General features: G+C 36.6%; 1 protein-coding gene and 1 long non-coding RNA gene across 20 annotated transcripts in view; one reads left to right on the top strand and one right to left on the bottom strand.

Annotated features, from left to right (window-relative positions):
* NRXN3 (neurexin 3) overlaps positions 1-27,305 on the bottom strand; it is a 1,274,597-nt gene that overhangs the window by 847,616 nt on the left and 399,676 nt on the right. The gene's annotated exons all lie outside the window — the stretch shown is intronic.
* LOC148128245 (uncharacterized) overlaps positions 1-27,305 on the top strand; it is a 69,945-nt gene that overhangs the window by 31,528 nt on the left and 11,112 nt on the right. The window contains exons 2-3 of the long non-coding RNA XR_015741114.1: positions 19,994-20,131; positions 25,709-25,773. This is a non-coding gene — a long non-coding RNA (uncharacterized LOC148128245). The remainder of the gene's footprint in view (positions 1-19,993; positions 20,132-25,708; positions 25,774-27,305) is intronic.

Genomic DNA, 27,305 nt, shown 5'->3' with positions numbered 1-27,305 from the left:
TTCCTATTTGAGACCTTTTAATTGGATTGAGGTGTTGAAGAATCTGAAGAATTTTTCTTTTTATTCCCCCCCCCTTTTTTTTTTTCAAGCCTTTCTCTTCATCTAACTATTGATTGGATTAAGGAATACAAGAACCTGAAGAAATTTTGTCCTCCCTTTTTTTATCATTATTATTGGGCTTCTTTTTTCTACTATTTTTATTTTTGAACTATAATTGGTTACTTCACAATTGGATTGGGGTTTGAAGGAACCATAAGATTTTGAATTGCTTAAAATGAGTGGGAAGTTTGCGGCTCCTGGTTCTTCAACTTCTACTTCTTCCATCTGGAGGACAATGTTTGGTGCAGACGATGTTAAAGTAGGAAAGAGAACAAGAAGGAGTGACTGTGCAGATGATTATGCAAGGAATTCAAGGTATTCAAGCAAGATCAGAGACTATTGAAAATAATAGAGAACATTGAACAAAGAACAGAGAACATTGAACAAAGAACAGGGAAAACTGATGAAAAAGTGGAGAACATCCAACAAATGATATTGAAGTATGATGAGAGATTCCAAAAAATTTCAGAAGAAGGTGGACAGGGAGACAGGAGGATTGGAGATATTGATGGTGGATTAACAGTGGTTGAACAAGATAAAATTGGTATGTTGAGATGGGAGATGGATAGATCAGAATTCTATCTTAGATTCCAAAATGTAGAGGAAGAAAAAGGACAAAACTTAGCTGAGATAGTGATAGAGATACTGGCTGAAGCTTTGGAGATAACTCAGGAGAAGATGATGGATGAGGTTTGTCGAGTTTTCACAAGATATGCGATCAGAAGTAGGTTACCAAGAGAAGTTCACATTAGATTTACAAAGAAAGCTATTAAAACGCAGGTATTGTGGGTGGCAAAAGAGAAAACACTGAAATATAAAGACAAGGAGATTGTGGTCTTGAAACAAATGCCCAGAAGAGTGAGAGAGAGGAGAGGAGAATACCGATTCCTGACTAAAATGCTTCTTAAAAAAGAGGTGAATTGTAGATGGCTGATTCCAGAAGGCTTGATGTTCGCATGGCAAGAACAGAGACATAGAGTTGACTCAATTGAGAAAGCAGAATTATTTTATACAGAATTTTTTGGAGGGAAAGGAGAAGAGGCAGAAGGAGAGATCTCGCTGGTTGAGTTCCGGGAGGACTGCCAAATGGCAACTGAAAAAGAAGAAGGTGCAGTTGGTGGAAAGGTAGAAGCCAGAGAACAACGTGAACTAAGGTCTACGAGAGCTGCTAAACTTAACTACTGGATATCACCATGGAAGAGAAAAGATTGATTACAATTTATATAAATGGACTTGGCTCAGCTGTTGAAAGAAGGAAAACCTTTCATAAATTAGAGAAATTAAAATTTGATATAATTCGTCTACAAGAAGTACATATTGAAGAACGATATGAACAATTGTTGATACAGCCAAAATTAGGGAAAATATTTGCTTCCTTGACACAATGTAAGAAAAGAGGAGTGGTTTTATATATTAAAGAAACCACCCCAGCAAAATTGATTTATACTGATGATGATGGAGGAGTACTAGTAGTGGAAAGGATGGACAATGGTACGAAGGCACTCCTGATTGCAATCTATGCTCCGAATGACAAACAGGAGGAATTCTATAAAAAATTACATGTGAAAATAATTGAACTGGACTATGCTAATATAGTTGTGATGGGAGATTTTAATGAAATTGTAGACAATAAATTGGGCTATACAGCACAGAGAACGCTGGAGCAGAGCAGAAAGGCTCTCCCTAAATCTTTTTTAAAAAATGGTGGATGAAATAAACTTAAAGGATACATGGAGAGAACGAAATGCTAAAACTAAACAATACACCTTCTGTTTAAATGGACACGTGTCATGGTCCAGGGTGGATATGGTGTGGATGTCGACAGAATTGATAACTAATATTCAAGAAATAAATATTGAAACAAGTGCTTGGGCAGATCACAATCCAGTGACAATTGGATGGAAAGGACGGAAAGGAAGATCTGGATGGACGTTAATACTATTTTAAAGGAAAAAGACTTCACACGGTGGATGGAGAAAGAATTGGCTTTTTTCTTTGGAGAGAACAGGGAAGAAGATACATCAGTTCAGAGTGTGTGGGATACTATGAAGGCATGTGTTGGAGGCTTGGTGGTAGACTGTACAAGGAAAAGGAATACTATGAAAAGACTAGCCTCTAAGACCTTAGAGGATGAGTATAAAAGACTTGAAGGGGAGCTACAGAAAATGCCATAGAAAAAGGACATCAAGCTAAAAATGGATATAATTAAACATGAAATGGGTCAAATAGAAAAAGAAAAATTAGCACAGAACCATATTGTAGAGGTGCTAAACAGAACTGCTTTGAGGACAAAGACAGACCAGGTGGATGGTTGGCATGCAGGTTGAGAAAGGAGAAAGAATCAAGGAAAATATTGCAATTAATAGATAGGACTTCTGGCAGAATTTTACAAAACATTACAGGAATTGTTGAGTCTTCCATTGCTGGAAGTTATGAATAAAGTTGTGTTAGAGAGGAAGATGCCTAGGTCATGGTCAGAAGCCTATATTACACTTATTCCAAAAGAGGAGGCCAATCCATTGCAAATTAGGAACTATAGACTCATTTCTCTACTAGATGCAGATTATAGAATTTTTGCTTCAATATTGGCAGAAAGACTTAAAAAATATTTAAATAATTTTGTTCATCCTGATCAAAATAGATTTCTGCCAAAGAGACAAATTAAAGACGATATGAGAGTAATCTTGGACACCTTGGAATACTGCGGGGCACATCCTGAAAGACTCTGATATTTCTAGATGCACGGAAGGCATTTGATAATGTGAATTGGCGATTCATGTTATTACTGTTGGAACAGATGGGTTTTGCTAGAAAATTTATTCAAGCAATAGAAACTATATACTATAAGCAAATGGCAAGGGTAATGGTGAAGGGAGAACTGACAGACTCTATCAATATAAGAAGGGGAACAGGACAAGGGTGCCCACTATCACCTTTGTTGTTTGTGTTAACTTTGGAAGTGCTAAACAGAAATATTAGAGATGAAAAGAATATAAAAGGAATGAAAATCAAAAGGGAAGAATTTAAGATGCAAGCATTTGCAGATGATCTGGTTTTCATCTTAGAAGACCCTTTAGAAACAGCATCAAAATTGATGGAAAAGATAGAGACATGTGGAAAGGTGGCTGGTTTGAAAATAAATAAAGATAAGACAAAGAATATGCTATTAAGACAAAGGGAAGAATTGGCAGACCTATTGAAAATTCAGGTCACGAATAAGATTAAGTACTTGGGGATATGTTTGAAAGCAAGATGTAGTACATTAAAAGAGAATAATTATATCAAACTTAAACAGTGGTTAGCGCTAGATCTGGCGAGGTGGGAAAGTTTACAACTGTCACTAATGGGGAGAATTTCAACAATCAAGATGAATATATTACCCAGAATTTTATACCTGTTTCAAACAATTCCAATTAGGCTTGGAAAAGACTACTTTGAAGATTTAAATAAAATTGTGTTGAAATATATATGGCAAGGTAAGAAAGCAAGAATAAAGTTAATTGGGAGTTGTACTATCAAGCTATAAATCTGATGTGGGTTAAGGAATGGATAACACTAAGAAATACTAGACTGTTGACACTAGAAGGACATGATCTGTTGTTGGGGTGGCATGCTTTTTTATGGTATAAAGGAACTAAAACACAGGGGTATTTTAGAAGACATTATATATGGGAGTCTCTGTGGTTAAACTGGGAGAAGATTAAAAGACAATGTTATTTGAAAATCCCAGTCTGGTTATCGACTATTGAAGCATTTTCCTATCCTATAATATACAAGAAGGAACAAACAGTTAGATCTGGGGAAATATTGGATGAAAAGGGTGAACTTAAATCGATGCAAAATCTAGAGGAACAAGGTATAAAGATGAATTGGTTTTCATATGCACAAATACATTCAAGGTATGTTGAAGATTCTAAAATGGAAGGTTTCTATGATAAATTGACTGATTTAGATAAGATTTTGACAGGTACTGATGAAAAGGTGATTAAAAAACTGTATGGATATTTATTAGAAATTAAATTAGAAGAAGAACAAGTTAAAGAAACTATGATTGCTTGGGGGAAGAATTTTGGATATAGGATCGATTTAGAGAAATGGCAAAAATTGTGGTCTCAAAATTATAAAATTACAATGTCAACAGCATATAAAGAAAATTTGTATAAGATGGCATTTCCCCCCGACAAGAATAGCAAGAATGTTCAAGAATAAATCCAAAAAATGTTGGAAATGTCACCCTACACCTGGCTCATATTACCATATGTGGTGGACTTGTGCGGATGCTAAAAAATACTGGACTAAAATCCACATGTGGTTGGAAAGAATGACAAAAAAACATATAGACTTGAAACCAGAGATATTTTTATTGGGAATTTTACCTGAAATATATAGTAAAGACTTGAAATATCTGATTGTAAATGTATTAACAGCGGCTAGGATTGTATTTGCTAAAAACTGCAAAAATGACAAAATACCATCACAGGAGGAAATCATTAAGAAAATATTGGAATGTGCTGAAATGAGTAAATTGACATTTGAAATTAGAGAACAAGAGGATAAACAATTTTATAAAGTTTGGGATCTTTTCTATCAATGGTTAGACAATAAAATACAGTAGTGAAATATGTAGACTTTTAGAAAATAATAAATATATAAAGATTCTTTCTTATTATATCTACAAAATGATTTTAGGATAGATTTGGGATGATAATATGAACTGTTATAAAATAAACTAAGTAAATTATGATTATCTTGTAAAACATGAACGAATAAAAGTATAGTCAAATGATTGATTAATAATGATACTAAGTTATTTAATTTTTGATTGAAAATATGAGATTATATGCAATGTAATTGTAATTGAAGACTATGAAATGGAAGCACAAAATAATTTGTAAATCAACCAGCACACTGTATGTACACATATGGAAGATCGCTTGATGTTTTTATGTTTTGTTTGTTTATATTTGTTTTTAAAAACCAATAAAAAATTTTCAAAAAAATCTGAAATGTTTGCATTTCCTTAAAGAGAAAAAAAACAATACAAATAGTATTAGAAACTTAGGACTAATTTCAGTGGTAAGCATATCTGAGATCCAGAGATATAAGCTTACTCAATTTGTGCCGCCCCCAAATGTGCTGAAATTGCAAATCAATTCCTACAATTCCCAATTATTATGAAATATACGAAGGCTGATATAAATTTATATAGTAGAAAATAAGCAACTTCAAATATTAAGTCTAGTATAGGTTCTTTTCACAGTTTCCTCTCCAAAATATCAAAATAGTCTTAATATGACCTACAGTTATTTTCACCACACTTATCTTAACCATAATGAGAACAAGGACCAAGCTGCAGCAGGTCGTGCATTATCAGCAACAATATCCACACACACAAAAGTGCACAACCACACACCACAACCCATTTTATATGAAAGAGAAAATAAATTACTTGCTTCAGGTTGCATTTATTTTTCTGTCTGTCTGGAAAAGAAAAAACCCAAGCATTTCCTAGAGGAGGAATTAGAAGTTGAAAATTCATCACTGCAACTTTTCCCTTGTAAATACCTACTAGGATAGAGCCTACAAAAAATCAGGTAGTGTAATAAGGTATCACTTCCCTTAAATGATGAAATTGCTTTTCCACAAACTTCACAGAAAGTTTGTAGCAACTTCAAGCATATGGTAAGTGAACTGGAAATTCAGTTATACTCCGCTGCCAAACTGTAACAAAGACACATGATCCTAGGGGGATGGAACCAGACCTGGATCTGGAAGTGCCCCTAGATCTGGATTGATTTCTTGGATTGACTCAACTGCAGTTAATTATGCTGAACCTGGTTTTCCAACAGAAGTGCTGGGATCAAACTGGGATGGGCCATTTTCTCCTTCAAAATTAGATTACTTTGCCCCTTGTCTTCTCTCTCCATACTGCAGAGGAAGTTTTATATAAACATTTTTTTATTCTTTTCAACTATGCAGATGGACGGAATTTTTGTCTCTTGCAGATTTTTAAGTTCCTTCCTTCCTTCCTTCCTTCCTTCCTTCCTTCCTTCCTTCCTTCCTTCCTTCCATCCATCCATCCATCCTTCCTTCCTTCCCTCCCTTCCCTTCCCAGAAAAGAAGTCATGGAGGTAGGCATGGCACTTGGAGGATACTTTTTTTTCTTTTGCCCTTTTCTATTGGTCAATGAGAGAAAGCATAGATTGCCTTGAATGTTGATTGCTTTAATTTTTAGATAAACAATGGTAAAGACAATTGCGTATCAGCTTGAAAATGATTGGGAGGATATGGAAAGGTGAAAGGTATTGGCAGTATGGAAGGGCCTAAGTTCCAAAGCACAGCAAATAAAAGGGAGAATGTTTGTTTTTAAATAAGTGATTTACATATAGATAAAGGCCCTGCAAATTCTCAAAGAATGTCCAAAATATCACCCCTCACTTTATTCTCATATCAATCCTGCAAAACAAGGAAGGTAGAAATATAGAATGTACTTTTGTTAAGTTACTTATGTCTACACTGGAAAGCAAAAAGTCTGTCATGTCCCTGTTGGAGTCTGAATCCGAGGAGGAAGCCAAACAGCTGACAGGGAGTGGGAATATGGCTCCGTTGGCTATGGAGGAAACTGGGGAAGAGCAAAGTCCAGCTGAGCAGAGCAGGGAAGAGGTAGAACAAGGGAGAGGGAATTCAGAGGAAGGTCCAGACCCACCTCCTCTTCATCCTAGGGCATGCAGCAAGGAATGGAGAAGAGAGCAACGTGGGTTGCATGGCTTACGGGGGTGGAAAGGGCCCTGATTCTCTTCATTAGCTGCAGCTGGGAACACAGTTTATAAAAAAGACAAGCTGCATGTGGCAGGCTGTTGGGAGCAAACGTGACTTCATCTTGTGTTGTCATGGCTTATCTGTGTTACTTATGTCTTCCCAACCATGTGAGTTTTGCTGTGCTTTCAAGTCTTAAATTCTTGCTCCTGCCCTGCCCTGCCCAACTAATTATTTCAGTTTGGCTTGTTTGGACTTTAAGTTACAGTTTGTGTTTACCCTATTTTGGACTTAGTTTTCTGCAATCAAAGGCTGTTCCTGGAAGAATTTTTTTCAGCCAAAAGTAACCCGGACACTGGGGGCAAAATTGGAGATAATAAAGGGACTCTTTGTGCTATGCCCCAGGTCATCACAAAGTCTATGAATCAAGGAGCAGATAAAGCACAACTTCCTTTCCCAATTTGCACTCTGGAAAATTTATTTTTTTTAAAAAAATACTGCCAAGACACTAAATGGGGAGATAATTTTGCAAGTGGTTGTAGCAAAGGGGAGAGGGGTTAATCTTATTTTCCTTTTATCTAAATACTGAGGGTGGTTTCTTTCTTTCTTTTTTTTTGAGATTTCCTCCCCTTTATGTTATAACATCAATTCATTTCTTCTACCTTCTAAATAGTGTTATATAATATACATATACATACATACACACACACACACACACACACACACACAAAATAGATAAACAATTTGTTAACTGTTGGTGAAAATGGAGAAACCAAAGAATTTTTCCATTTCCTCTCTGTTTGAACAGATTAAAAAGCAGATCCTGCAAAGCAAATTTTTGGCGTTAACCCCTTGGAAGTGCCTTTCTTTAGAGGATTGTTCACAAGACAATGTGTTATAGACTGAGGCTAAAAAAACAAATAAACCACAAAAACTTCCTGCTGTGCATTGACTGTCGGTAATCGCAACCATTTCCAGATGTCACTAAAGATGTCAAGAACTAAATTTCACGACTGGCTTAATCACTTTTTGCTTTCCACCAGAGAATACAAAAAAGCCTGCATGCAATCAAACAAATTGAAATTATTCATCTTCTGAGCACTCTCAGACCTGTTCACACTTATGCAGTCAATAATGAATAAAATAAATATAAATCTCAAGATTGTCATATTTCATTTTTAATAAATCTGTGTATTTATTACTTTTTTATTTTTTCAATATATGTTAACCAAGCCATGAATCAAGAAAGATATGTGAAGTTACTTCTGAGCAGTTTCCTTTATTATTCTTCATTTATAGACAGAAATCTTGTCAAACTAAAGCAACGATTTGTGTCACTACAGATACAATCTTGGAATTGCTAGGGAGGAGCCTTCTTAACCCTCTTTTTCCTGACTGGACTATCTAAACTTCACTGTGTGTTTACCCTCTTGAATACAGCCCCGCTCTTCTGGGAATCCAGACCACAGTCCAACATACCATGAAGTATTGAGAAGTAACACTAGGAAGGGCACTTCAAAATAAAAAGGAGAGAAGCAGAGGAAAAGAGAGATTTTTGAAAGATGTGAAAGAGTGGAAAACAGATTGGAGAATGAATGAAAAATATCCAGAATCATTAGGAACCATCATCTGAATCAAGAATGAATTTATCAGCATCACATCTAACCACATGTCACCCCAGGGAGCCTTAACAAACCAAGTGAGATATAGATTTAACAGCTGGCTAGGCTAATAGTCCCAAGGACACTATCCACTTCCTCAGGAATTACAGGTTCAAAATCTTCTCAGGTAAACGAACAAGACAGAGCCTCAGTCAGCTCAACCAGACCTGTTCAGAACCTACTCAGAATAGATCTGATTCCTTTCTGACATTATCCTCCTCAGAAAATCAGTGTTATGGTAGAAAAGAAGCAGCAATTTAATCACAGACTTGTCATATTTGATTAGTTGACAGATAAAAAGCTAAAGGAAGCTGTTTTGTCTTTTCCTAAGGCATGACTGTCCAAATCTCCATAATTAATAAGCAGAGGCATGAAAAGTGTCTTCATTGTCATACACAAGATGATTATGCTGAAAATATATAAGATGAACTTGATTCACACTTCCCAAGTGAATACTGAACGTGCTTTGGAACATGATTTTTTATCCAACCAATTGCTGATAAAAGTTATTACTAGCCCACACACTCAAGGAGCAGGAGGCTATAGCCTTACTGAATTTCAGTAAGTACACAGGAGAGCACTCAGTCTCTTAAATCCAACTTCAAATGTCAGTTTAACATTTGTAGAACTGTATGGAACTATTTTGAGACAAAACCTTGATGAGAAGGTCAGCGCTGGAAAAGTTGCTTAAAGTCAGCAAATCTAATGGGAAGAAATCCATGAGGGTGCAAGCTAAATTTATTGTTTTAAGAATCAGTTTCAAAGCTGCAAAATATGTATTGAAGGTTTAACTTTCTTTTGTCTTTCAATAACTTTGTATTCTGCCATTTGATGTAGCAAATAAAACAATTTCTGTCCTCCGTGGCTTTGCATCCTCCATTCAATTACAAAATGCAGCACATGCAGCAACATCTCTTATGTTGATTTGTTATTCACTTTTCATTATGGTATTCTTAATGAGCCATTCCCTGCACTGTTTTTCCATGTTGGGCTGAATCCAAATTCTGTGCCCAGAGCAATATATTTTGTTGCCACTTTCCTTTGGTCTTTATTTAGGTAGAGAGTTAGCCCTGTGAAACATCATTTGTATAATAAGGCAACTCCATTTCAGTGATTCTGAAACTGACTGAAACTTAACACAGTAGCTGAAGATAGTTTTTAACTAGGTATATAGTGAAATACTGGGTTTTGAATCATTTTGAACTGGTTTGCTTAGAAACCTACATGGTTTACACAAAGTAACAAGAGTTGTGGAACTGAATGTCAACAGTATTTCACCCTGTATCAATGCAAAGGATCAATGTATATTTTGCTATGGAATCTTGAACCATGAAACACTTTGAATTTTTTGGTTAATTCTCCTCTATTTAGTCAATAACCTTCTTTCTCTTTTCCTTGTTTATAATTTTCTTTATAGACAGATTTCAAGAAAAGCATTTCTCTAGATTTTTATTTTAAATTCCAGTTTGGCATCCAAGTGCTAAGGAATTTCTAAACATAACTAAAGAGTTTAAGCACAGGAATTTATAAGCACAGGTAAGCTTGACATCAATCCATGTATAACCTGTAGAGTTTTCACAACATACACAGACACCACTAGTAATTTTTGATATTAAGCTGACCACCCTATCATGATCATATCAAATCTGAAAAACAAGCAGTATTTTTTAAAATATTGATTGAAAAAATCTCACAGAAATAATTCTCTTACTTTCCGCCATCTTCTAAAATAGGTACATATATTAAGTCAAACTTCCTTTCCCTGACCATGGATATTCTTAATCATCCAGGTTATGACTGTCCCAAATGGTTGTTTGCCATTTGAAAAGCACTTTTTGGACTTCCTTTCCCTAGTCTCAAGATAGTGCTTTCTGAATCTCTTCTAGTTGATCCCATTCCACTGATACACAACTTTTCTCCAGTATACTTGAGTCTCAAAAAGTGCCCTCCCTCCTCTATATTTGGAAAAACCACAATTGTCTTCTTTTTTTGTTCTGTTATTATGCTCAATATGGTCAATATAGAACATATATATTGACCATATAGACATGCTTAATATACTCTGACCATGAGATCATATAGCAAGTTTCCCCCAGAATAAGACTCAACTGGAAAATAAACCCTAGCATGATTTTTGGGGTGCTCATAATATAAGCCCTACCCTGAAAATAAGCCTCAGTTAAGATCATCAGCCAGACGGGTGCATGTAGTACAGTATTTCGCCAAAAATAAGACCTAGCCAGAAAATAAGCCTAATGCATCTTTTGTAGCAAAAAATAGTATGAGACCTGGCCTTATTTTCTGGGAAACACAGGTGGTCCAATTGTCAATGCATAGCTAAAGATGGGGGGGAGGGTTGTATTTGTAGTATCATCTCTACCACCACTATCTCTATTTTTAAGTTAAGTTTCCTCACTGTATTTTGGTTAGATGGAATTGAGACCTTATTCTGACATGCAATAAAAGAGGAAGAAGAAGAAGAAGGTAGTGAGGAAGGAGGAAAAACATCTTAGAACTTTAATGTATTTGACAAACTCAAATTACCAATAAACAACTATTTGTGGTTTTGCATGATTGAATAAATAGAATAACAAAGTGCAACAAATCTTGTGACCCATCAGTGAAAGAAGCAATTTCCATCTGCCAGAAATAATTCAAAGCAAGAGAAGGAAACATGCAGAATAATTATTACATTTAATTTAAGATAAACCATCCCACTTGTAAACAAGTGAATATTTTTAAGTCTGACAAAAAAATCAGCACTGCAAAGTGTTACAGAGCAGAGAAGGCAGCAATTAGTTGGACAATGACAGCATCCAAATGGGAGGGGGGAAATTACAGTATGCCATTTAATTTGGGGATCCAAGATGTACCTTCTAAGCTTCAAACCTAAGTTCAAACAATATGGTGTTTAAAACACCAGGAGGTGGGAAGATAGTTCTTAAACCCTTTGTTATATATCTAACTGCATCACTTTACTCTTGCATAACAACTGCATAGCTATACAATTGCTCAAGGGTGACTGATACCAATGCTGGCAACCATACAGAAATCACAATTTTAAAGGTAAAATCTGTTCCAAATTAAGCTTGATACCTGATAGCTATATTCTTGTAACAATACAGTGGGTACTTTGCACCGCTTGCTTACAGGATTCCTTTTTTACCTTCTAATGTACCCTATAGTCCTTGTATTTCCTGAGACTTCCATTCAAATATTAGAGATTACAGATAATCAGAGTTGGAAGGGACCTTGTAGGTTATCTAGTCCAACCCCCCAACCAAGCGGGAGACTCTACACCATTTCTGACAAATGGCAGTCCAATCTCTTCTTGAAAATCTCAAGTGATGGTGCTCCCACAACTTCCGAGGGCAAGCTGTTCCATTGGTTGATTGTTCTCACTGTCAGAAAGTTTCTCCTTATTTCCAGGTTAAATCTCTCCTTGTTCAGTTTCCATCCATTATTCCTTGTCTGGCCTATAGGAGCTTTAGAAAATAGCTTGACCCCCTCCTCCCTGTGGCAGCCCCTCAAATATTGGAAGACTGCTATCATGTCCCCCCTGGTCCTTCTCTTTACTAGACTAGCCAAGCCCAGTTCCTGCAACCGTTCATTGTATGTTTTAGCCTCCATTCCCCTAATCATCCTGGTTGCTCTTCTCTATACTATACTCAACATCTTTTTAATAATGTGGTGAGCAAAACTGGATGCAGTACTCTAGGTATGGTCTTACTAAGGCTTTATAGAGTGGTATTAGTACTTCCCTTGATCCTGACTGTATCCCTGTGTTAATACAACTTAGGATTGCATTAGCTTTTTTGGAGGCAGCTGCACACTGCTCACTCATATTTAGCTGGTTGTCCACTAAGACTCCAAGATCCCTCTCACAGTTACTGCTATTGAGCCCGGTTTCACCCAGTCTATATGTGTACTTTTGGTTTTTCTTGCCTAAGTGTAGGACTTTATTTTTCTTTACACTGAATTTCATTTTGTTAGATATGGTCCAGGGTTCTAGTCTGTCAAGATCCATCTGGATCTTGAGCCTATCTTCTTGAGTGTTAGCTATTCCTGCCAGCTTAGTATCATCTGCAAATTTGGTAAGTTCCCCTATTAATCAGATCCAATGCAAATCCAACAACGTTTTTTGATCAGGCAAGCTGAACTAAGTGCTGCTATCCAGCTCTTGGATTCTATAGAGATATTTTATTAATTGATATTAATAGTTTCCAAATTAGTCCGTTCATGGTGGTAGGATTGTCTTTTCTTGCTCTGAACAGTTGGCAGTGGGATATTTACTTCATTTCAATTATTTCATTATTGTGAGTGACATCAATCTAAAAAAAGACAGGCTGACATTTTTCATAGGACAAAAGGCTACAATATCATGATTATATACTAAGTGTTTGAATATGTACTATCAAGCTGATGTTCACTCTCAATTATGCATAGATTTTCACCAGAATAATCTCTCCCTAACTTGGTCTTTCAGGTCTGCCAATGGTGAACCCATCACCACCATGAGTCCATCCACTTTGCTGCTAGTGTTCTTCTCTTTCCTTCCACCTTTCCCAGCACTAGAATAGAATAGAATTATTTTATTGGCCAAGTTTGATTGGGCACACAAGGAATTTGTCTTGGTGCATATGCTCTCAGTGTACATAAGAGAAAAGATACATTTGTCAAGAGTCAAGGATCATAAGGTACAACACTTAATAATAGTCATGGAGTAAAATAAGCAAGCAAATCATACTAGGAAACAGTCAATATAAACTGTAAGAATACAAGCGACAAAATACAGTCATACAGTCATACAGTCACAAGTGGGAGGGGATGGGTGGTAAGGAGTGATGAGAAGATTAATAGAAATGCAGACTTCATAAATAGTTGGACAGTGTTGAGGGAATTATTTGTTTAGTAGAGTGATGGCATTCAGAAAAAAACTGTCTACAGCTTCCTTCAGAGAGCTAGGTCTTGAGCGTGAACTTTGCATTGATTTCTTCAATGATCAATGTATGGGTTTTTTCTTGGTTGTCCATGGTAATGAAACAGAAGAGATTAAGAAATCTCTGTCTAGATTTTAGCATTTCCTTGCATTGGCCATAATGATAGCCTGGTTTGCAAACTTTGCTTTCTAGAACATGAGACTGGTGAGTTCTTCTCTTTCCTTACCCACTCATTCCTGCCAGGAAAATTTGCTTCTCCTTTCTTTGGACTAAGGTTGAAAAAAATGAATTTGGGACAGAATTTGGCCAAAGAGATGACCTTGCTTGGAGAATAGCTGCTATGCAGCAACAGTTTAAAAAAACATATTTTAAGCCCAGGAAACTAGAAAGCATGAAAAAGAAACTTGGATTGGCTCCATCATAACTTTGTTAAGAAATGGAAGGGGAAAATATAGTCAAGTTTTCAAGAATTAGCTTCCATGGACAATAATAATAAAGAATTCCAGCCAAGAGTTTGTTTTCTGGCCTGCACTACTTTGAAGAGCTGATATTTCCATTAATAGGCCTTTTACATGAGTCCCCCTCTGCTGACTCCCTTCTGCTCTTGACATTTTCTTATTTGCTGCAATCAGTGGACCATTAAAAGAAAAATAAGTCACAGTGTTATTCTTCCTCTAATCTAGAAGGCAACATTGGAAGAACTCTTTTATTTATTTTTTTCATCTAGTTTAAAAGAAAGAAAGAAAAGAAAGATTACCATTTCCTTGATTTAGCAGACTTGTTAAAAATCCCAGCCTTTCACCATTGCACTGTCATTACAGTAACTTTAAAAAAGTATTCACTGGTACACTAGTAAAGTGTGAAACAAAGAAAATCAAGCAAACAGATTGATTGATGAATGTCCCTTTAAAAGGAAGGAGGCAGCCCACAACAAAATATCCATAAAGGGCAACGTTTTGTAGAGATTCTCAGTCATGCAGGTCAATGTTGTCCCAAAGGTGCTTTTTCATGAGGCAACTGGACTTTCCCCACTAACCTGTCAGAGCTGAAGAAGCTTCTTGGATGAGAAGTGAAATGTCTTCAAGAGAAAAAAACAAAAAAGTCCAGTTGCCAAGAAAGTCCAACCATGACCAGGATAACAGAATCTCTATAGATTTTTAGCGATACAATTTGGGATGAATACCCTTTGAATGGTGTGGGAGTAGGAATGGACTTCCAGAGGAAAAATTGCAAAATACAGAAACCAGGAGCACTACTCAAGTGACCTGGAGGACACAGATAAATCTCCAAGTGCCTCAATGACCCTCTAAAAGGATGCAATGACCAGATGTCTGCAAGCAATGTTAAACCTTCTATTCCCCACTATCCTGTCAGAGCTAAAGGAGCTTCTTAGATAAGAAGCAAAACATCTTCAAAAGAAAAAACAAGAAACTTTAGGCAAGACAATCCATAAAAGAGTTCTTTGAATGACAGTAGAGCAAATCTTCATTTGATTAATGCCTAGATAGCGGATTATATAAGAATTCTCTGATACTGATGAAAATGATGCTGTAAATATAAGTCGTAGGTAAGTAAAAAGTCATAAATTCCTGAGGCAAACAACAGATGAAACTGTATCCATACTAAATGACAAAGAGAAAAGTCATGTTAGCTGGCAACTCATTGTTATTTTAAATCAAATTGTATTCCAACAGCTACAAATATCTCACTATGGATTTGAACTTCTAGGAAACAAATATGCTAAAACACCTCAAGTCTCAACTAGTACCCTCAAGTGAATTAGAAAAGAGGGAAAGAATATTGACTATAAATACATCAGAAATGTGTTCATGGAACAGTTTGATTTTTGGGATCCTGGTCCAAATTATGTGGTTGATGGCTGCTATGGGCTCTCATATAGGAAATATGGATAAGGCCAAAGCATAGCAAACGGAATAATTACATAATTATTAATATAACTGGCATTCTGGCCCTAGGAAGCTCTACCTCTCAATATGTACAGTATGAATTTTGTTTTCTGACCCTCTGCCCAGGCTTCTTTTATTTCTGAATTATCTATTTTTTTCTAGAGTGATTGTACTGTATGTTCATTAGTTTCACTTGTAATCCCAGATATCATTTTTCGACGGCATATTTTTGAAAGACAGAAATGGCTTTTGAGTTTATTGTCTTAACCAAGATCAGTTGGTAAAACTGTTTAGGGTCATGCACCTCCTTGGTGTCATGTAATTCTGCCAAGATAAATTTAACTATGTTTCTATACAACAGAACTGACACGTAAAGAAAGAAAAAGCCCTGGCACAATGTTTTATAAGGGAAAAACAGAATCTTTAGATTTTTAATGCAATTAGTGGGCATTTTTCCCTTGAATGCCTTGCATTCTGAAGTACTCCTTCTACAGAACTCCATGAAATTAGAGCAAAAACAAGTGACTCCATGAAAAACAAGTGTTGCAAAATTATTACATTTATTCATGGGAATATTTCCAATCCAGTAAATAGAAACTATCCACTCTTTAAAACAAATAAGCAGAATGACTTGATGTCTGAAAATATTTGTTCCTAACCAAATATAGAAAACTGTTTCATAGAACTAGGTTGCTTCCTTGAAACTTGTTACAAGGGGAGTTACATAAGCAGTGCAGGAGGAGAATGTGTATGAGGTACTACCATGTTACCACAGCAGGCTCAGTTTCGTATTAAAAAAAGGCTTAACACTGTTTTCTTTCCTATTGGCGCATCACTTCCACAATGTTGATGGTTCCTGTCCCTTCATTTGCCTTTCTCCTTTCACCAATTAGTATTGCTGCCTAAACAACAAGAGAAGAATTGGTTCCTGGGTCATTGCCTTTTCATTGTTCTAGATTACAAGGGTTCGTAAACCAAGCTGCATTGGCCTGTGTACAGTGTTCCTGCAGCTCTTCCAACTAGCCATTCTTCTTCGTTCAAGAATAAATCTATATGTACCACCTGATTTTTACATCTTTTGTGGGAATAGAGCACTTTTTTTTCTTTTTTCTTTTTCTTAAATATCCTAAACTGGCTGAGTGCACCAACCAGCACACTCATTCAGAATAGGCATATAACAAGGAGTGGCAGCAAAAGGGAGTCACAGTGAGCCTTGATTAGATTCAGAATTCTACAAGAATGTCATTTCTTGATTCCCACCAAGACAAAAGGTTTGACAAGTACTAGTCTAAATCAGTGTTTCTCAACTTCAGCAACTTTAAGATATAAAGTTTAAGGGGAGTGCATAAGTGGGCAATTGTGCCTACTGTCCCTGTCCTATTGTCCCCAATTATTCATACCTATTTCTGGTATTTATACTTATGTTTATTATCTTGTAAGCTATTGACAAATAAAATAAATAAATAAATAATATATGTAAATATTCAGCATCTGACTGGGAAATTCTGGAATTTTGAAGTCCATATAACAAAGTGAGGGAAGCATTGTATATAACTTAAAATTGGGAAGCATTGTTATAAACTACAGTGAAATAATTTTGTTTTATTTTTTTGCTTTTTTGAAAGCTGGTTTCTTAACAGAAGACTGCTACTTAGATTGATAATCAAATTTCATAGGGAAGGAGAGACATATATGGTACATATTTATGAAAACCATGGAATTCTATGGCACCAATCTTATTTGCAAAGCAAGAACAATTATTTTTCTAACAACAATGTTCTAATTTTTTCCTCTCTGGGTGCATTAGCATTGCCACTACATGCTCTGTAAAGTCAATACAAATTCACATCCTCTTATAAGTTTCACACAATTTTGTGAAATAATAATATTTTCAATGATCCATTATTACCTTAGCCAGGCCATTTTTAGTCAGGGGTTTATGTTTAGGAACTGCAAAACCTCTTGAATATGTAAAGAACACATTTATAATATTCTATAATAATATTTTCTATTGCCCAATATTTCCCCTTTACTTTGTTTTCCTTTCTTTCCTCATTTTACTCACTTAAGATAGATAATAATACTCACTTAAGAGTGGATAATAAAATGACATCACAAATAAACATTGGGAACTTTTTTTAATCAAAATTATATTGATGTCTTTGTTTTATTCCTCTTGAAACCTGAAAGGAACCTAATATTCTGAGTGTTTTAATCTTCATGTGCAAAAGAATAAGCTTGTCAAAAATATGAAATTAGTGATTTATTGAGATGAACATTTTCATGCGTCTGTTAATGTACTGTGTTAGATAAGTTCAGAAGCAGTGTATGCCATGGAATAACAATTTTTGAAAATGAATACTTTTATATCCTACATTTTGGCTTCCCAAAGGCTGAGAGAAACAAGAGGGACTTAATCTGATTCTGCTAGGCAAGAACAGCCTAGTTCTTACAACATCCTAAGGCATTCGATTATTTCTTTATTAATTTGACCTATATCCTTTCTTTCCTTCAAGAAAAGAAATTTGACCTATCATCCTTTCTTTTCTTCAAGAGCTCAAGAGGACTTACAGTATGTGCAGAACTTCCCTCACTTTTTATCCTAAAGCTGCGATGGCAAACCTATGGCAGGCGTGCCACAGGTGGCACGAAGAGCTATTTGTGCGGGCACACAAGCCCCAGCCAAACTTACCTGCACTGCACATGTGTGTGCCTCCCAGCTGATTTTTGGCCCGTTTGAGGCCTTTTTCAGCCTTCCACAAGCTTGAGGGAAGCCTCTGCAGCCTTTGGAGGCCGAAAAACAGGCCCATTGTCACTTCCTGTATTTCCAGAAATACTGGAAGTGATGAAACTGTCCCATTTTTCGGCCTCCAAAGGCTGCAGAGGCTTCCCTCAAGCCTCTGGGAGGCTGAAAAAGGCTCAAACAGGCCAAAAATCAGCAAGGAGGTGCACAGTGCAGGTAAGGTGGGGGGAATCACATATGCATGCACAGGGGAAGTGGGGGGCCCACACACATTGTCTTCTGGGTGCTGGCACGTGAGCATACGTGTCCAAGCATGCACACCAAGTGCCAAAATGGGCCTGTTTTTCAGCCTCCAAAGGTTGCAGAGGCTTCCCTTGAGCCCCCAGGAGGGTGAAAATGGCCTCCCCTCAGCTCCAGAGGCTCTCCAGAGCCTGAAAATGGGCATTTCTGGATTTCCAGAAGGCCTGTTTATCAGGCTCCTGAGGCTGCAGAGGCTTCTCTCAAGCCTCCAGGAGGGTGAAAAATGCCTCAAATGGGCCAAAAATCAGCTGAGAGGCGCACGCATATGCAGTGCAGGTAAGGAGGGATGTTGCACGTGCATGCTTAGGAGGGGCCGTCACATTGCATTGTGGGTACCGGCACACATGCTCTTTCAGCACATCACAACAAAAAGGTTCGCTATCACTAGTATATATAGTACAATGCAGTGAGCCATGTGTAGATCTGTACATTAAGGAAACAAAACAACCACTTCATAAATGCATGGCACAATATAGGAGAACAAACCCATCAGGACAAGATTCAGCAGTCCACCTGGGTTAAAAGACAGTTTTGAAGAAAGCAAAGTCCACATTTAAGACAGAGGGGACCACTAGTTTGAAAGAGGGAGCATATAGGAAGCAAGAGAAAAGAACGCCAATTAACGTAGAGATTCAGTGTGAAATCATTCCACTTTTGTCCAAGAATTGCGAAGTCTTGGGCCCATTGTCTCTTCCTAGTCAGACTGGACTGGATTAAGATAAAGTACTAAAATGAAATAAACTCATTTCATAGATAAAATTTCCAAAGACAATATGGTAATTTGAAATCTTGGAAATAACTTCTGTATGACTAATCAATCTACTACATCCCAGCCATAATACTATTAAGGCATTTTATTGCATCAGTGCCAGTAGCAAGAGAAAGGGAAAAGTCAAGAACTGTTGTGCTCTAGACAAGAGCAACTAAAATGTGATTCTTGAAATTCTATCATCTAAGTGAGATTGACAGCCATTAGTTGGGCGAAAACAGTAGAGCAGTAGAAACAGTAAACACAGGAAGGGCTAATCCAAGGCCAAGTGAAATCTCTATGTTATGGTCACATCTTTCCCAGCAGAACATGGCCAGGGGAGCAAAATTCACGTCAAGTTTAATCAGATTTAATGACAAGAAATAAGACATTAGCATATGCAATTTTGGAAACCAAGTAAGCATTCTTAACTTTTCATGTTTAAGAGTGAATACACTAACTGAATTCTTACACAGAATATTAAAACTATAGAGGTAACTTCTCTTTTCCAGATACTTGAATATCCACTTATTCTACGTTAGTGTTGTTTAAAAATACGTCTTTGTTATGAGCTTCAGTAAATTCTCTTACAATCTCCTTAATTCATTTACCATTCCTTACCTTTCCTGTGTAATGTGTTTGTGTGTGTGTGTAATTGTATGTATATACAATATGTATATATGTATGTGTGCATATATATTCTCTTTTTGTGTGTGTATCCTTCTCTCTACGTATGCACACACAAACATCCACCATGATCTCACTAGCTGGCAAGATTGGCAGGTAATATCCTTGTGGAAACCAGATTAAAGTTTATTGTCATCATTTCCTGAATGCAGCTTGCTGACTTTGCTGAGTTCCAGAAAACTTATTTAAACAACCCAGTAGACCAGAAGAGATGTTCAACATTCAAGACGACCTCATATCATTGGCAGAAGCAAATCTGGATTTATTTTAAAGTGTATATTCAACAGAAGGTATGCTCATATTTGCAATATGCACTGTTAGCATCTATTCTTTTCATTCATAAGTTTATTGTTAACATACTTAAGTGACTTTCACATTTATATCCATAAAGGGTAGCAACAGGCCCTGTTAAAACGCAACTATTTATAAAAATGTTGCCATTTGTTATTGGATTTATAGCTTTTTATATCTTCTCTTTGTTGCATGAATTTAAACACATCTTTGTTTCTCACATACACATGCTATTTTTCAGGGCAAAATGCATTTTTTCATAGTTTGCCCATTTTTATTTTTCAGTATGGGAGAATTTTTTTCCTAGTTTATTATGGATTGGCAAATAACATCAGAGCTTTTCTTTCAGAGAATTTACAACTGGGGCTTTGAAAAGAGATGCTATGTGTACTTATATATGAGTATATAACAGGAGATTTTTATGAGGCAAGAGATAGATTATGAGTAAAGCAGACAAGTACTAGCTATGCTGAACTCCTGGATGGTTGTTTTTGTTATTGTTGGTAATGGTGGTGGTTTTGATTTTGAGAGGCAGCCTTATGAGTTTGGGTTTGGGTTTCTTAATTCTGAAAGGGCAACTGAATTATCAGATTTAATGACCTTTCTGCTTGCCTTTTCAGCTCTCCATTAAGCTTAGGCAGAAATGTTTCTTGTGGTCTGCTGGTTTAGCTGATAGAAAATGATGAGAAAACGATATGCTGGGACACTTGTGATGAAAATACATCTTTTGCAGAGTCTGAAATGAGTAGCAAGATGTTCCTATGTTGGAAATAAGAATAACAGCCCAATCCAGAAGTTACTAATCACTGGTATTTGAAGGAAATGAAAAACAATTATTACAAACAATTACCTACTAATCTATGCAATTTATTTAGAAACTAAGGAAACCAAATCTACTTAGATTTATTTCTAATGGGTATTAATAGTATCTCCTATGACAGATAGCTTAAATTTCAGCTATATAAATAACTATAAACACCGGTCTACAAATTTTGGGAAATTATCGATCTCCCAAGATAAAATGTGTTAATTTTGCATATTTTGATTTGATGAATTAGAAAACAGGTGATAAAGGTGCTGTTGGCTAAAGTTTTCAAGATATTTCACAATAAAGATTTATACATAGGCAAGTATATTTGTTTACAAGGGAGGGAGGTGATCATAAAGCCTCACATCTTCTTGACAAAGTACAGTAGAACAATGAAAATGGTACCACATAGAAGTGTATACATTTATCTTCACTTTGAGAACAACAAGGCAGATGACTATGAAAATCACATGGAAAATTTGCTTAGGTACTATAAAGCACTTGGTGCAAACATATAGCTGAAAATTCACTTCTTACACTCACATTTAGACTATTTCCCTTGGAACTGTGGGGCAGTGAGTGATGAACATGGGGAGAGATTCCACCAGGATATCAAGGGCATGGAGAAAAGATACCAAGGGAAATGGAATCTATCCATACTTGCTGGTTACTGCTGGAATCTCCCCAGGGATGATCCTACTGCACTTTACAAGAGAAAAGCAAAAAAAGCAGTTTAGATACCAAATAAAGATGGAACCTTGTTGTTTAATCTGATGTTAGAGCTTGTCAGTTTTTCAGGCAAAAAGTTTTTCAGGCAAAAAGCATGTTACATGAAAAACAAATAAATGAATGGAAAATTATGTTATTGGTATCAATAAAAAGATAAATTTATAATGATTGGTGTGGCACCATTCTCATTGCTATATCACATTTTGCTGAACCTGCTTCTTGAAAATTGGAGCCAATTAATACTCAGGACTTAATTTCTGGGAAACAGGCTTTCAGAATACAGGTTCAGCAAAATGTGATATACCAATGAGAATGGTGCCTCACCAATCATTATAAATTTATCTTCTTATTGATATCAATAATATAATTTTCCATTCATTTATTTGTTTTTCACGTAACATTTTCAATTTCCCTTTATTACTGACCCAATAAGGGCCGTGGTGGCTCCTGTTGGTAAGAGGCTGGGCCTGTGCACTGCTGAGGTCGGCAGCTCAGCGGCTCAATTCCCATGAGTGAATAAATTGTGGAGGGACAAGAAAGGAGTTCCCCTGACTACCTACCAGCATTCAGGCATCCCGTGGGTAAAGATAACACTGCCTGAAAAAATTCCTTTCACAGAGACAGCCAGCCATCTCGGTGATCTCTGGCTAACATGTGCCATATGCTAAATAATAAGTGACCCAATTCTGGTAAAATTAAGCTACTTTCATTTCCGAGGATTTCTCCTTGTAGACCAATGTAATAGATGATGTTTCTTTAATCATGCTTTAAAACAAGTGAGGAGCTAGTGTTTCTCATATGTTACTTAAGCCTCACAGTCATGTGAATTTGCATTTCTTCAGTCAATGGGAAAGCGAAGGGCATTACAGATTTTCTGCTAGTTATATGGCATACAGAAGAAGGTACCATTTCTGCATCATGTTGTGTGCTTCATGGATTTCATGCTATGGTCATTCGCTGTCAATACCATCTATTTTAAAATTTAAAATGTTACATTAACTGAATTCCCAATAAGCCCTGTAAAACAACACACAAGGAAGATTTCACAAATGCCTAAAGTTTGTTCTCTTACATTCATAGCCCAGACAATCTCAATGATAAAATAAATGTTAATGTACTTTAGACTCAACCTTTTATTCTTTCCTAGTTAAAGGAATTCTGGCTCTCCAGTAGGCTTCCAAGTGCAATTGAAGGTGCTGTTTGTCACTAATAAAACCCTTCATGGCAAACCTATTTGTGGAATTGCTTTTCTCCCATTGTTTTGGCTCATCTCACCATATCTAGCAGAGAGGGCATGTTTTGGGTCCTTTCCAACAAACAATGTCATCTGGTTGGACCCAGGAGTCATGCTTTCTCTGGGGCAGTGCCTGCCTTCTGGAGCAGCATCCCTCTGGAGATGCAGATGGCCCAGACCCTATTAGCTTTTTGTAACACTCTGAAGTTCTGGCTGCTTTCCAAGGAATTTGGGCCAGGTTAAACGAGTTCTGTTATAGATGGGATGTTAGGTCTGAAACATATTGTTTGTCTTGGGCATTATGTGTTATTGTTTATAATTGTTGGAGGATTTTTTTTTTCAATTTTATCTGCCACTCAGAGTCACTTCTGTGACATGGGCAGCCATATAAATTATTTAAATAAATAAATAAGGGTCCTCCTATTGAAAATTCTTAAACAAATTCAAAGGGCATTTTTCTATATTTAATGCCCAATTGCTTCAGTTTGTCTTTATAATATGTTTCAAACTTTAAGCCATCTTTTTAGAGTTTCCATTATCTTTCCCTCAAATTTTATGAAGGTAGAATTCAAAAAAGCTTGTAACAACAATGCCTACTGAAATAGGATGTCTAACTAGCCACTATTTAGAAGCCAAGGGGTGGGATTAGGGGGCAGGGGAAATTACTCTGTTTACCAATCATCTACATTCACTATCACGCATCTTCCCCCTTGCATCCCTGGAACAGAAAAGTAAAAAGGACTTGGGATTTTTATAGCTTTAAGCTATCTAGTTATTTCCAAGGATTTTTCATCCATTTACATATAACCAGTATCTCAGTTTTCATGTCAATTAAGGAGATTCAGTGTATATTAATGTTAAACACGAAACTACTGTATGAGATAAAAATTATGTTAAGGAAAGAAAACATTGGATAAATTGTACAGGTGAATTATGTATTACAGTATTTTGTAGAGGGACATAGAGTAGTGCTGCTGACTCAAATGCTTTCAAGATTTTCCAAAATCAAAAGGAAAGATATTGTTGGAAATTGTCAAAACAATTAAATGCTCTGAAACGATGTTGAAATAATAGAATCAACCCTACTATGCAATTGTCATTCGCATAGACATTATAATTAGTAAGCTGCACAGATATTCTCTTAAAGGATTGGTCATACCTCAAAGTATCATGATATATTTTAAATATAGAAGGCATCAATCTTTTGTGTGGAAACTGCCCAGAACGACTCTCAATAACAGTTGAAAAGTAAATTTGCTTCATTCTCTTCAGTTATGTACCAACAGCTCAGGCTTGGAAAACAGATTTCAAAGAGATGTAACTAGGAATTTAATATGGTATCCATGCAGCAGACTCTCAAAAATAATTGTTGGGTATATTCTTAGATGATGGCAGTGAAATACAGTGCATCAAGGGGGTTCTACCATTCAGAAGACTTAAAGAATCTTGGTTATTATATGAAAACTAATATATCATATTTAGTTGTCTCTCTTATAAACCCCGCTTATTTTATTGCAGTAATGGAGAAGCTTTTGGGATAAAAGTGCCAAAAAGTCAGAAAATGCCTAACCTGACGTGTCATCTCCACACCACACAACAAAAAAGAAACAATTCTTATTTCCCAAATGAAGGTAAATATGCAAGATCCAAACTGAGTTGGTTACTGAAACCAGAGGTTTAGTTTTCCAAAAGTCCAAAAGTTCAGGAGACTAAACCTCTTATCCCAGTGACTGACCCAGATTGGATCTTGCAATCCTCTATTTCCTCACCCTCCCCCACCCCATATTTAGGTCACACTGAAGCAGTAGCACTTGGCGACAGTCCTGAGGCTGGATTTCAGCTAGAGGCTCAGGCCTCAACTTTAACCCTGCCACTCAAAAAGGCTGCCTTTCACTGTTTCTCAAGATATACAAGCCTTGCAGAATGGCATTAATGCCCCAATGGCCCGGTGCTCTCCAGGATCTACTGCACTCTGCTTACCTTCATATAACTATGATCAAATACAAACAATCAAGACAAGATACCAGACTATATTTTTTAAAAAATTTAAAATGATCTTTTAACCCTCTGGCAGAAGCCAGGAGGGTTAATAATAAAGAAGAATTGGCCAAAAGAAAAAGAAATCTTCTGCTTCTTGTGAATAGACCTCATGTCCCCATCACTTGAATCTTTACTCCTGATCTTAGGACATAATGGGTTGGTAATCAGAGTAGGTGGAATATACTATAAAATACACTGAACTCTACAATTACCATTAGGCTTTGAACTGATAATAAACTTCTTTAAGATATGAAAGGATTTCTCATTTAAAAAAATAATTCCCAGATTATCTCTAGTCTGGAGATGCATGCTCAAAATGTGTAACTTGGATGTTCCTAAAGAATCTTTATTCATTTGTTGGTACAGCCAGCAATTAAACGAGTTCATTCTGTTAGCCATAAGATACAAAGCTATAAAATTCATTCCATGCAGTAAATAATTTTGTAGCACATCTTATTGCCCTGTAATTTTATAGCTTCTAAGTTTATTGGGTACGTAATTGGCAGATGTGTGTTCTCATTAAAGAGCTTTTAAGAGATGCTGCAGTAAAGGTACTTGGCAGACAATAAAGTAGAAACCTCTGTTTACTATCACATAACCAACAGCAGATGCATTGCCCTTTATAAGCAGTACTCAGTAAAGAAGATAATGAAGTTGGTGCCAAGGTTAAGCAAGGGGGGACAGTAAGAATCCCTTCCAGAACATGAATGGAAACATAGATATTGCTGAACTACAATTCCATGTTTCTTCTTTATTTGGCGTTAGGCAGGAAATGTAATCTTATGTATAGCTGGAGAGAGACAGATCTCCAACCCCACAACAGAGTCTGGGTAAGTTACTACTAATTTAAAATTTGTTGTACAAATCTACTGCACCAAATAAACTAAAGAATTAGCTGATAAACTGTAAGTGTGAAAGATCCATGGTTAGTCTGTGGCAGCAAAATAGCAACTGGTAGAAATTTATGTCCCAGTAATGTTGATAATCTTCAAGGTAAAATCAGATTCTTTGCCTATTCTGATGAATTATTAAAGTCTTAATAAATTTATCTATTGGTCAACTGATGGTTACATTGATATTATTGTAATACTGTCATGTGTTTACTTAACTAGTCGAGAAGTATATCAGATGACTCAACAGATGGACAAGTGATCTAGAAAAGCCATATTATAGGATGACCTAGAGAGACAACAAATGGAAATGTTTAGGTCACGCCATAACTAGAGGCTTTAAAAGAAATTATTTTGCACATGCTATTTTGGCTGAAAATGCTGTCCTACTTGTTTTCCTGCATGGCTCCAATTCCTCCTCAGAAAGAGAAAAAAGTACCAGAGTGGTGTCAATGAGGTTTGGAATTATTTCAACACAAAATATGTTCAGTAGTGGAACTGTAATGAATTCTAAAGGACAATTGGGAATTTTCCCAGTAACCTCACTGGCAGTCCTATCTAACTCCACTTATGAGAGTTAGAGCTGGAAGATGACCAGAGGGCAGGATGAGATTGTCCCTGATCAGCTTTTGTCAGCCAAACCAAAGAGAGCTCTGGAAGGTAAATTATCAGAAAAGATGTTTTAATGTCTGTTAGAGGAAGATCAAAAGTGAATTAAACCAAACCAGGGTATGAACTCATCTTTGAGCCTATTCTTTGGCAGTATCATTTGGATACCAGGCAAGGAAAGGGGGTTCTGTTCTGGTCTTCTTAACCAGACAGCACCAGCACCAGAAAGAGACAAGCGGGAGTGGGTTCCTACCTGTTTCACTATCGGTTTGGTGATCGTGTGCGCACACGCAACTAACATGCGCACACAGCTTTCCATAAACCAGGTGATGCCTGCAGCACCAATCAGCTGAGGGGATAAACAAGAGAAAAATGTAGGGGCAGATGGGAAGGCCAACCCTGCACTTTTCTCTCCTTTCTCTTCTCAGCTGATCATCAGAAGCTATTTTTGCTACCGGTTCAGGTAAACTGGGCCGAATCAGTAGCATACCACCACCAGAGAGAAGCCAGTCTGGTAAACATGGGATGCCATAGAGTGATGTCCTCTTACCCCTGCTTTTTAAAATTTACCTGAAGGTGATCCTTTAGTCAGGCCAGGCCAGCCAAGAGCTGCTGTGGTAAACCTTAACCAGGATGATGTCGACTGGGATGTAAGGGGCCAAATCTTTAGAGGCTTAGATGTAGTGATAAGTTGGGGGGGAGGGTTTTTGGGGGAGGAGTCAGAGTTAGAATTAAACAAGAGATTGAACAATGCCCTTCAAAAATATTTATTATAAAATAGGCTTCAAAATAAATATTTATTTATAATACAAAATTTTTAGTTTGTTTGTCTTGTTCCTACGGTTTATACTTCTTCCTACTTA

This window comes from Pseudonaja textilis, chromosome 1 (assembly GCF_049901715.1).
Source record: "Pseudonaja textilis isolate UNSWEBS1 chromosome 1, rPseTex1.2, whole genome shotgun sequence".
NCBI classification, from domain to species: Eukaryota; Metazoa; Chordata; class Lepidosauria; order Squamata; family Elapidae; genus Pseudonaja; species Pseudonaja textilis.
Note: the sequence above shows the minus strand (reverse complement) of the source record. Positions and strands in the feature narration are given on the sequence as shown.